Source organism: Ptychodera flava (assembly GCF_041260155.1).
Source record: "Ptychodera flava strain L36383 chromosome 23 unlocalized genomic scaffold, AS_Pfla_20210202 Scaffold_24__1_contigs__length_23054250_pilon, whole genome shotgun sequence".
Lineage (NCBI taxonomy): Eukaryota > Metazoa > Hemichordata > Enteropneusta > Ptychoderidae > Ptychodera > Ptychodera flava.
In genome coordinates, this window is record NW_027248278.1 from 9,702,958 (window position 1) to 9,715,797 (window position 12,840).

The following is a 12,840-nucleotide window of genomic DNA, read 5'->3' on the forward strand; positions in this document are numbered from 1 at the left end:
GCACTCTTGTGATTTGTTAATATTTGCGGTATTTTTCCACTGAAATAAATGATATTTGGTGAAAAACACTATAAAATGTCTATTCAATACTTTATATTGACACTCTTTACCCTAAGGAAAGGTAAATATCACCATACATATGAACCTCGAAAAAGCAATACAAATCAGTAGGTAAAAAAAATAACAGCAAATAGATTTGTAGAGTATTTTTCAGTATTTTCCTGCAGAAACTCAAACATATGTTATGTCAACTTGACAAATTCATTTTTACATTCAATGTAGGTGCACTGGTGCAATGTGACACTATTGACATTGAGGATGCCCGGGTGCCCACAGTACTGTCTGAACCTGACAAGTTAACGTCACAGGTCTTTGACATCGTGGAAAACGCAGCCTCATCCAGTGTAAACCAGCCCAAAGATTCATTACGGGCAATATTGTCAGCATTTTAGCATCGTTGAAACATCAGCTGGATGGTTCTACGCGACGTTTGTCTACAGGGGACTCCCTGTTCCTCACAACCACAGATAGCATTATCAAATTTGTCTCGCACACTCCCTGTCGCATTTGCCATAAATTCACAGTTTCATGTAGATCTTCTTCATCTTTTTCTGGTGTTGACTCCTTGATCTTTGTTTGCTCCTCTTGTAAATTTTCTTTTAATTTTGATAATGATACACGTAAAATACCATCCAGTTCTACAAACAAACGCCTGTATTCTCCTACTTTCCTTGCAATGAGTTTTCTTATGAATGGCAAGTATTTTACCGACTATGATACCATATTAAACACTCTTGGCTTGTCCCATTATACAGATAACACATACAATAATATCATAAAATGGATGTATCCCACTGTTAAATCCTTAACTGATTGGAGTTGTGGGCAAATTCAGCGACATATTAGGGAAAGAGGAGATGCTACCATTGGAGTGTGCGGGTGATGGTTTCTTTGGTTCGAGGAAACAGGCAAACAACTCTCCTTCACTTTACATGACTTCCAGACTGGAAAGATCGCCTTCCGATCACACAGGACAAAAACAGGGCAAGACCATAACTGGGAAGGTACCAGTGCTGGTGCAGAGGGGGATATGTTTGCTGAAATTTGTAAAAATGTCAAAGATGCAGACATAATTATATCCCGGGCCATACTGGACAAAGATTGTGCATTGACCAAAATACTGTTGGAAGTATTTCCTGAAACAGAAATTACTTTCTGTAACAATCATGTTATCAAGACTTTTCATGGTGAGCTTCTTAAACTGAAAGAACTTAAATGTCAGGTAGGATCGTCTTTCATAATATTTGACAAATATTAGACCACAACATCTAATTTTCATTGTTGTGAGTGCATCAAACATTGAAGTAACTTGTACAGTTATAAAAACACATTAGCACCAGGGCAGAGCAGAACAGTTGATAATGTATCACAAAGAGACTGAATCTTCTCTTCAGTACCCAGGACAGATTATTCATTTGATAGAATTACCTCTTTAAATATATCTCATATTTACATTATGATTACAGTGCAAGGTGAAACGGAAATGTCAAAGACTTACAGATGACACAATTGCGAGTATGAAGCGGTCTTTGAATAATCTGGTGAGCAGCACTGAAATAACTGATGGGGATGACAGCATGGACAACTTTGCAGCTGCTCTCCTTAATTTTTGTGAACATTATGCTAATAATCATTCCAGTGAATGGTGCAAATTTCATGCCAAGGTATGGTCATAGAACGTAGAATGTAAACATATCTACCCTGTGTGTATTTTGTGATACTGACTTAATATATATATATATATATATAATATATATATATATATATATATATATATATATATATATATATATATATATATACTGTCAGCATATATACTGTCTATATATACTGTCAGTATATATATAATATAATATATATATATATATATATATATAATATATATATATATATATATTTATAAAAGCAACAAATACATTTGAAGATAACTTGAGTTGAACCATACATCTGAAGATCACTACAGAGAATATATGTAGCGTGAAACTCTGAGTAACGCCTAAGTCGTGTTTTCCATTTGTTATCAATGTTTACAATATAATATATATATATATATATATATATATATATATATATATATATATATATATGTATATATACATGCACACGGTGTGCCCTGTAAGCCTATTTGGCCAGCCATAACTCATTGACTCATGAATATTCTCTGTGACGCAAGAAATTTTCAGTTGAATAGGAAATTGAAATTATACATTGTGACACAATTTCACAACTTTTCAATTGACTCAGAAGTTTCTTGAGATCTTTTTAGTGAAGGGCACACTAAAATTAACAAATATCCAATATCAGTCCACACAGCCACATTCATTGATGCGTTTTCTCCTCTCCTGATGTAGAAAGGGCCCACACCCATTTTCACTGAGCAATTATGATTGCCTGTACATGTTTTCAGAGAACTATCAAACTAGGGCCTGTCAGATAAAGTCAAAAGGATTGATTTGATGCCTTTACTCACTTTTATTTATACATTGTGTAAACATAGGAGAAAGACGGAAGGCCCTATACGACACTGCACAGGATAACATGCACTATCCAGCTAACTGCATTCAGGGACCTACTTCAGAAAATGGCAAGTCATCCTGAAGAGTATGTGAATCCTGCTGGCAGATTTACCACCAATGTGTGTGAGGCCTTCCATGGTGCAGCTCTGAGATACAGGGACAAGCGCATCAACTTAGGACATACACACTACTGTCTTAAAACTGATATGGCAATACTTCACAAGGTTATTTTAATAGAATACTAATTCATTTATTGTGAAATCATTTTTTTTATTTAATATTTAGCACATGTAATCTTGAAATCACAAATTTCTTTATTTTGATGTCAGTTTTTTTCATATTGACAGGCTTTATCTAAACACATTCAAAATAATAGTTTTCTACCCACAGTGCACTACATAACATGGTCAAATAATCATGAAATTTGATTATACGAGATAATCATAATTTATGAAAATGTCAAGCTGATTGGAAACTATTGTCTGGAAAATTTCATTTTATGCATTCTTTTAACATGGATATTTATTTCAAAACAAACACTTTATTCAGAACATTGGTCCTATCTGGAAACTCCTTGTCTTTATGGAAATGGATATTGCAGTACCAGATCATGCCGTAAGTTCCATTCTGGAAGAACAAAAAGAATGGATGAGGAGACTAAATGAAAACAAGCGACCAGAAGTTGCAAAACAAAGGTACATCTGACTCATGCTGTTGCAGGTTGCATTTTTGTTCTAAATAAGGACATATGATTGGTATTGGACACTGTTGCTAAGAAACTCAAACAACTTTGTTGTTGGTTTGTAGTATTAACATAAAGGGGTTACAAAAGATAGCTGATGGAAAAAGGTATAATATTTAAGATATATCCCATAATAAAAAGCCATTGAATTTCAGAGGAATTTATCTGTCTTATGCAGGGCCACCCAAAGAAAAGAGCATCATAAAAAGCTTACGTCACAGAAAAGAGGATGGAGAATGTCAGGAAGACAGGAATGACAGTGGTGGAGTATGTTGGGAATGGAAAGGGAGTGGAGGAAGAGGAGACAGACAGGCACTCAGAAGATATGTGCAATGAATCACAGGACACAGTTCAGGGTGAAAGAGATTGCACGTCTTCACCTGATGTTGCAGAAACAGCTACACCATTCTATATATTCTATGATTGCGAGACAACAGGATTGAATACCTACTCAGATAGTATAGTTGAAGTAGCTGCCAAACTGTTCACAGGCAACATGGAGTTCAGTCAACTGATCCATACATCTGCAAGAATGAATACAAAGGTGAATATTCAGAGTATTCAGTGATGACTTGACTTGAAGTACAATGCATGAAGGTCATTTTCATTTTTCAAACCTTGTCTGTTAGAAAGTGTAATTAGTAATTGTAATCACATATCAGTTTGATAAAGAAATATAAACATCACAAGAACATTGCAATATAGCTTTAGACCTACATGTTCTACATTAGTTTTAATGGATGACAATATGACAAAAGATCTGTATATTCTGTTGTGGCATGTGACCTCAAAATTTTTGCTTGCATGATCAATAGGGCTGGGGACTCTATGCCCAGGATAAGTAAACAAAATCTGTTGTTTTGTAACGCTTTAATTTCATTGATAGGTATCAAAATTGATAAGTGTATAATGAATATATATATCCTCTCACTTAACACAACAAAAGACAGGTATAAGTGCATAATGAATATATATATATATCCTCTCATTAAGCACAACAAAAGACTGGTATAACTCCAGCTATGTTGACAGGGAAACCAAAATTGTCAACTGTGATGTCAGCTTTTATGCAATGGCTCAAAGATTCCATAACTGATGCTGAGAGACAAACAGGCTTGAGTTACTCACCAAGTAAGTATTAACTAATTAAATGATAACATATGTATTGCTCAATGATATTAATATTTATAAGTGACATAAATGTTGAAATCTACTTTTAGTATACCCAGTTATAAAAAGTATATTGGCATATGAACAGATAGTGGCAATGAATGAAAGACATATGAATATATAGTTTCCACATCAAGAGGTTTTGTTATCATTTTGCATACAAGTGAATGATATTTAAACAAATTCCACCCTAGTGAATCACTGATAGAGATATTCCATGAGATTCCTTTCAGTTCATGACATATATACTAGTGATTTTGAGTGCATATATGAAATTAAATGGTCAAAACTGATTGGAATGCCTGATGTTGAAGTGGTTTATTGCTATAGTGTCATAATATATTGAAATTCAGATGTAAAATTTCAAAATGGGAATTTTCTCTAGCTTAAAGCTAACATGTGTACTAATTGTGCTACATTATATGCATAGTAAGTTGTCCCTTCTTAATCGATCAGATGGCTGTTTTTGTGTCATCATTATGCTGGTGTGTGTATCACCTATAGTTTGTGTTATTCAACAGTCATGTCATTTCTACACTTCTGGACAATGTGCATTTGTATCTTGTCAGTCACAACAAAAATAACAATAATGTTGAGATAACACAGGGACAGGCTATATAGGTTGTAGTATTATAAGAGTATATTTATGACAAAATCAGCAACCTGATCAGTTTACACATGAAGGTAAAAACAAAAAAATATGATAGTGATATTAACCACCTATGCAATGAATATATCAATCAATTTTGAGCAGTTAACTGCATATATGCACTCACTATTGATTATGTATATAATTTTGTGAACTGGTGACAATCATTATCTCATGGTTTCTGGTATAACCTGTCCCTGGTGTGGTTTATTGCTTAAACTGTTACTAATGCAAAGCTAACAAATTGTAGTTTGTTGAAGTTGTGAGGATCAGTTGAACTATTGTCAGTCTACATGGAAATAAAACAGACTTGAAGAATAGAAAACTTGGGTTTGTTAAAATAACTCAAGTCCTCATGCATGGTAAAAGGTTGTTTTTTTATTGCAAAATAAAAATTTCATTTTACCATGCATGAAGACTTGATTTATTTTAACAATTTAACTTACCTTGTTTATACACTTGGATTTTTCCATCATAGATAATATAAATGATACTGCTTTTGTAATATCAAAGCATGGCGTGTATGTTTTGACACCTGAAAGATATGAGTATAATACAAATTAGAGACACTGCTAAATCTGCTGATGATTGCTGAATGTTAAGAAATTGGATTAGAATAATACCAAAGATATTATTTTTATCACATTAAGATCAACCTGTTGATATTATTTTCAGCACTTGTTGCTCACAATGGGATGTGTATGACTTTCCTATACTTCTCCATGAGTTACATGTCCGAGGTCTACTTGATCACTATGTAGAGGAAATGAACGCTATCAAGCTGCAATTTGCCGACACTTTACAACTCTGTCGTAAGGTAACTATCACATCACTTTTATCAAGCATGACCATATCACATTAACCTAACTGAAATAGTTTAAAATATATATTTATGATATTAATATTGATATGTAAGGGAATACTGAATTTCATATGACAGAAACAGAATATTTGTATGTTCATTTTTTATATATCAGTTAATCTTCACTTCCTACATTAACTGTACAATTTATGTTTCATTATAGCTAAAAAGTGAGAAGATAGCACCATTTCTGGAGAAGAATCAAGGCCTATCACAGGAAGCATTATTCAAACTTGCCTTTCCCAGTCAAAGTTATAATGGTATTGTATATTGTTTGTTCAGGTTGTTTAATTTATCTCATTGTTGTATATGAATTGCTAACAACAAAATTGGGTAAAGACACTGAACATTGTGACAAAGTTCAATTCCCTTTGGATAGCTAAAACAATTGCATCTGCATGTACATGTAGTTTTAATGTGCATGCATCTTTTTTTGCAGGTCACAGAGCTCTGGCAGATGTAAAGGCGCTCATCAGCATTTTCAAGGAACAAGCCTTTAGAAACCATCTCAACCGTATGGAAGTAAAGTCTGCAGACAGAGTTTGTCAATGAGTGGAGACAGAAATTTGATATGTATAAAGAGAGCAAGCATATAAAGCTGCAATTCGCAAATCACACCATGCATGGCCGCAATATCATCAGCTTGAGTAAATGTCTTGTTTTAAAGCTTATTCAAAACCATATATCATATGAAGATTTAGACACTCTGTATCAGCAGCATGCAGGGAATATGCAGAATTTCAAAACCGCATTATCAGAAAAAGGAATAAAAAATAGAAATTGGTGTAATGCAATGTGCTCACATTTTCAGAGATGGTATGGACAGTGAGTGGCCACAATGGCTGTTTACATTGTAGGTGTCACAATGTGAACAATGAAGGTGAAGAGTGAGGGGTTACAGTGGGTTTAGTTTTTTTATATTGGGGTGGATTGGCAAAAATGATGGTGAGTGTTGAGTAATTTATAGAATGGATAAGGTCACAGAAGGATGGGGTGTTGTTTTATAGGATAGATTGTTAGGGATTATAATGGGGTTAATGATTGGTTTTACAGGATAAGTATGGTCACTGTATATGCTGTGAGTGATAGTGTACCTGTATATTATTAGCAAGGAGTTACATTAAGGGCGGTGGGATAGTTAGTAGTGTGATAAGTGGGAAATGAGATTGGAATTATGTAAATAATAGAGTAAAAAGAATACAAATCTATTTCTTTAACTCCTAATTTCTATAATTATGTAGAATATTTCAATATATCACTAACTTTTATTTTTAGTAATAAATGATTATTGAATTTTAATAATGATTTACCTTGCAGTAAAGCATTTTCTGTCAGTTTTATAATGACTGTATTTCACACTGAAGAAAAAAAGAAACTTGTTGATATGCCATAGAAGAATACTGAAAACATGCAACTTTTACTCAGTAAATCTCAGCAACTTACCCCTAATAATGTCAAATTATCATGTCAACTCTATAAAGTGACAGTCTTCCATACATCACCAACTGAACTAACTGCCTGATACCTATATCTGTAAAACAGTTATGGTAAAGTAATAGGTCAAATATGTTGGGGCACCATGTCAGCCAAATTAAACAATATCCACATCCATAAGATCACAATTTGCAAAATTGAAAAGTACTGTTGCCTTGGTTGGTTACTTCAGGCATATCTGGAAACTGCACAACAGATTTGGCATATGCTTTTTGCAAATCAGTTGCTTCAAACAGAAGAAATTATTTGTTCAAACAGCTGCCCATTTAGAATAAGAGCAAACTGAAGCTCATAATATCAATTTTAAATTGTTTCATCTATAAAGTTTGAACATTCAGATGTAATGATGGTCTTCTTCATAGCCTCTAAGGTTCACTGATGTCAGTTATGCAACTGTCAATGTCAACCCCACCCTCCCCACCTCAGGGCATGGTGGGGATTTGGAAAGTACATGTAGTCATGAAATCTGTCAAATGTCCAACCCCCTGCAGCCTGAGGCATGGCAATCTGGAATACCCCCACCTAAAACAAGTAAATCACCCACTCCAATGGTTGGGGCATATTTCTGCTTGTCTGTGAAGTGACAAGTGAATCAATATCTGAGGCAATTGCCTCACCCCCTCGGGCATAATGTCATGAAATAATGTCTGATCCCCCACATTTGTCCCATATAGCCCGAGATGGGATCCCTCGGGATTACATTGACTGCTGCATGATTCTCTCATTCAGAACATAGAGTTAAATGTTCAGAACACTCCACTGTTTTCTTTGTGGAAGTGCTACAATGCTGAGATCATGGAATCTATTTTTCTTTTACAACAACCATACAGCCATACAACTGGCAATTTACAATATCGATATAACGAAAACTATCCCTAATATCATCATAGTGAACAAACCATTCATCGCCTTAACTTGTCACATTACTTTTCACTAAATCATCATATATTAAGAGAAAAATACATGGTATTATGTGATACTTACCTCTCGCTTCTGCCGGAATGCCTTGCATTTGTAGTGCCACCACAGTCCCTCTATCCACAGAGGGACTGTGGTCGTGCGTTGTCTGAGATGTCTCAGCCTGCGATACATCCATGAGTTTGCGATTTTTAGAAAGTCCTCACAATACTTCGCATTCAGACGTTCAGTTACACATCGAATTTTCTTGAGGAAACCTGTCATACATTAGATCACATGGCAAATACTGCATAGAATTGAAACTGACCTGTGGTACGTGCGTCGTCTAAGCCACATGTGAAACATTCGCTTCAGCTCAGCGAACTGGACGCGTATCCAAGGTACGACGCGACGACGCTAAGTCGCCGTCGCCGCCATGTTGTCAAAACCCTGTAATTTTGCCTCAAAACTGACACAGAAACCGTATAAACTTCCCTGTACTTCCACGGAGCTACACAAAAATCTACAGGTAACTTCGTTAGCGAGCTACAAATGAAGATAAGCATGCGATTGCCGAAATTCAACCGACTTAGTGAGATACGGGTGTTTTTAACAGCAGAAGATCGCCAAAATTGCTCGCTAGACAAAACCGAATACAAAACACGATGAATTTTCACGGTCATAAATTTCCATGCTAGGGGCGATGTAGTACTAAACACTGATTACCATCGTGAAATCTCGGCAAATTCAGGCAGATATTGTGAACGCTGAGACGTTTCAAAGTAAAAGTCATCTCATTTGCATATCAACAGCGTCGACCTTTACTACCCTTGGTAACACATCCCTCGATAGAGGGCAGGCTCCACTGAACAATTTATCTCAAAAACCACTTCCAAAAACATCGAGTTCATATATAAAGTTTGCCATAGCAACGGTTGCCTAGCAATTTGAATCCTTCGGTATCGCCTTAAACTTTTGCTCAAACTTTCCTTAATTGACGATTAACCATTATATTACCATGCCCTGCCTGTCGCATTGTGATTGGTCGAGCTGAACCACGTGACTGACCACAAATACACAGTAATGGTCTGTTTACATGCCCGTGAATATGAATAATAAGATTAACAACTCAAAGTATCGTAACTTTACAGCTCAAACGTAAATCATTATCAATCACAAAATAAAATGGAGCACTTGTAGGTCAAGTTGAGATATTTTTTTCTGAAAACATCTCCGGATATGCCAATATTTTACAACGCGCGTGACTGTGCGTCGCGTAATGCTCAGTTTCTGGGGCCCAGTTGTCGTTCGCTCCTGAAATTTTCGGATATTTTGACGGTTTTCTTGGGTTCGCTGATAATATAATGGAAATAACAGACTCCGCTCTGACCATTAACGTTTATTTGTGGGCGCGGGCTCGAGGAAAGCCAAATTAACGGGCTCGGCAAGCCTCGCCCGTTAATTTTTGGCTTTCCTCTCGCCCTTGCCCACAAATAAACGTTAATGGTCAGCGCGTTGTCCGTTATTTCTATATTATCTCACCAAAGCGGGAATAAAAGTTCGGGATCATCTTTCAAAGTTTGGTACTAGAGAAAAGTGTTACCTGATAACATTTAGTGGTGGTTGAAATTCAAAATGGCTTCCCTCCCTAACTGTGAGGAACAATGAAAATTTTCTGTTTTCATAAACTTTAGATGGTGAAAAGTTTTCTTGTACCAAGAGCTTTAGAATGAACCTCCTCAGGGGGTAGATAAGGAAAACACTGTAAAAATTTGAGAGTCCAAATATCTGCCCCTGGTGCACATTCTACCTTAAATATAACAACTAAAGATGATTGACAACTTGTCCTTTGTGTATTGACATTATTCCACATATAGTTCAAAAGTTTAAATTCGGAATCATGTAGGAAAACTTTATTTTTCGCAAACATGAACAAATTCTTGGCTTGTGCATTTGATTAGTATATTATTCCCTGATATTTTTCTTTGTTCAGTTCAGAAAATACTTGTTTAATTAATGATGTAATAACCATTTGTCTTTGACTCATTGTGACACAGTCTATCATATTTTCAATCGCACTTTCCTTCACTGAAAACAATTGGGGAGTAATATCTTCGGGTGTCAAATTATAGTTGATGTAACAACATACTCTTTAAACTATATAATGTGTTGTTCTGCACATGTAATATATCCCTAGCTCAGCCTCAGCTTTCCCCTCCAGAGAAGTATTGCTATAATTACATAGCCAAATAACACTTGTTTTTTAAATTGATAAATAATAAAGAGAATCAGATAGCCATTCTCTTTGTTATTTATTGATGTACAAAACAAGTGTAATATTGGCTCTGTAAATGTAATTATAGCAATACTCCTTTGGACAGGAAAGTTGAGGCTGAGCTAGGGATTTACCTTTACTTACTCCTTTCTCTCAAATAGACTTCTCAAGTCTTTAACTAACCCCCTTCTTTCAGGCTCTTCATTCTTAGTTTTATCATCACTGTCGTCATCTCTATCCAGACTAGTAGATGCCGAAGGTCTTGATTGTAGTTGACTAGAGGCAGTCTCCTCTTCAGCTTTTAATGATTGCATATAATGTGCTGGTTTCAACTTTTCTTTCCCCTTTCCATGAGAAGTTGAGTGTGCTTGTGGTGATACTACTTGTGTGTTGTCTGCTAATTTATGCTCAAACATTGCTGTGATACCCGCCACTCTTTTAGCTGGAACTTTATGTTCATGTTGACTAACTTCAACTGGATTTGATTGACTGGTACCAGATTGAATATTATCAGAATCAAGTGTTTGTGATGGCTCACTGACATCTTGTATTTTCTGTGGGGATTGACTCAAATCCTTTATAATTTTTTGTTCTTCTATACTCCTTGATGATGTATCTTCTGACCATGTTTGTGGCATCTTTTTCTGGTATGTAGGCTCAATTCCAATGTCAGTGTTTGTGACTTGAGTGATGTCAGTCTGGTCTAGTAATTGTGATGACTGACTTGCTAGATTTTCTGATGACTGAACTTCATCTCGTGTAGTACACTCTGATGATGTCTTTTCAGCATGAATTCCATCAATTCTTTGTTGAGTACTGTCAGACCATGTTGATGAATGGGATGGCTGTTCTGTATCCTTCATCAGTGACAGTTGTATATTTGTGTCACCTTCTGATCCTGTGTATTCATTCAGTTCATGCTGAGGGTGACTTTCACCAGAGCCTAGCACAGACACTGGAAACCTTGTTTGTTTTGACATGGGATTCAAGTCCTGTGAATTTAGTGGTAGATTTTCTTCTTGGCTTTTGTAACTAGATGAGGCAAAAATTGGCAGTCTGCCTTCAGTGTCACATGTAGCGTCAGACTGTCTTTGTCTTTGTAATGACTCTGCCTGTGTTGGTTGAATGTTTAATTCTGTCGTAGTTGTGGATAGAGTCCTTTCAAGTTGACTTCCATGATCTCTTTGTTTCCTAATGGATGTATTGGTCTTAGATTGCAATGGTGTTTTGTTTGATTGCATAGACAAATCAGGTTCCTGATATACTGTAGAAACAAATCCTGATTCCATCTGATTATCTTTATCCTCGTATTCTTTAATAGTTCTTGGCATGGATCTTTGCCGTGTGCTTCTCCTGGGTAGAGTTGATGATTTCTGCTGATCAGCATATCCTTGCCAGCCGCTAAAGTCAGTCCCTTCAGAACGTGTCAAAGGTAACTCTTGTGAAGTCTGTTTTTTCCGTCTTGGCTTAGGTTTTGGTGCTGGTGGTATTTTCTTCCCTTGTTTTTGAACTTCAGCAGTTGAAAGTTGAGATTCTTTTGTAGTGTCCTGATATTTCAAAATGCTTTTACCAGTACCCTTTGTAATATCAGAGTATGCTGTTGTATTATGTTGTTGGCTAGTGGGTTTGTGTTGTATTACACTGGATTCTGTACTTTGTTCTGATGTACTTCTAGCTGGAACTTTATGTTCATGTTGACTACCCGCAACTGGATTCGATTTACTGGCACCACACCACAGTGTTTGTGATGGCTCACTGACATCTTGTATTTTCTCTGGGGATTGACTCAAATCCTTTATAAATATAATTTTTTGTTCTTCTATACTCCTTGATGATGTATCTTCTGACCTTGTTTGTGGCATCTTTTTCTGGTATGCAGGCTGAATTCCAATGTCAGTGTTTGTGACTTGATTGATGTCAGTCTGGTCCAGTAATTGTGATGATTGACTTGCCAGATTTTCTAATGATAGAGCTTCATCTTGTGTATTACACTCTGATGATGTCTTTTCAGTATGAATTCCATCAATTCTTTGAGTGTTGTCAGACCATGTTGATGACTGGGAAAGCTGTTCTGTAATCTTCATCAGTGACAGTTGTATATTTGTGTCACCTTCTGATCCTGTGTATTCATTCAGTTCACGCTGAGGGTGAATTTCACCAGAGCCTGGCAGAGAC

At 35.9% G+C, this 12,840-nt stretch overlaps 3 long non-coding RNA genes across 3 annotated transcripts in view; 2 read left to right on the top strand and 1 right to left on the bottom strand.

The window, feature by feature from the left end:
- LOC139124590 (uncharacterized) overlaps positions 1–12,840 on the top strand; it is a 44,339-nt gene that overhangs the window by 12,437 nt on the left and 19,062 nt on the right. The window lies entirely within an intron of this gene.
- On the top strand, positions 2,638–3,857 carry LOC139124973 (uncharacterized). The gene is made up of 3 exons (XR_011550107.1): positions 2,638–2,800; positions 3,126–3,271; positions 3,497–3,857. It is a non-coding gene; the product is annotated as an uncharacterized lncRNA (long non-coding RNA).
- Positions 2,728–10,693, bottom strand: LOC139124972 (uncharacterized). The gene is made up of 5 exons (XR_011550106.1): positions 8,478–10,693; positions 7,310–7,357; positions 5,584–5,672; positions 3,770–3,842; positions 2,728–3,203 (listed from the first exon to the last, which is right to left on the bottom strand). It is a non-coding gene; the product is annotated as an uncharacterized lncRNA (long non-coding RNA).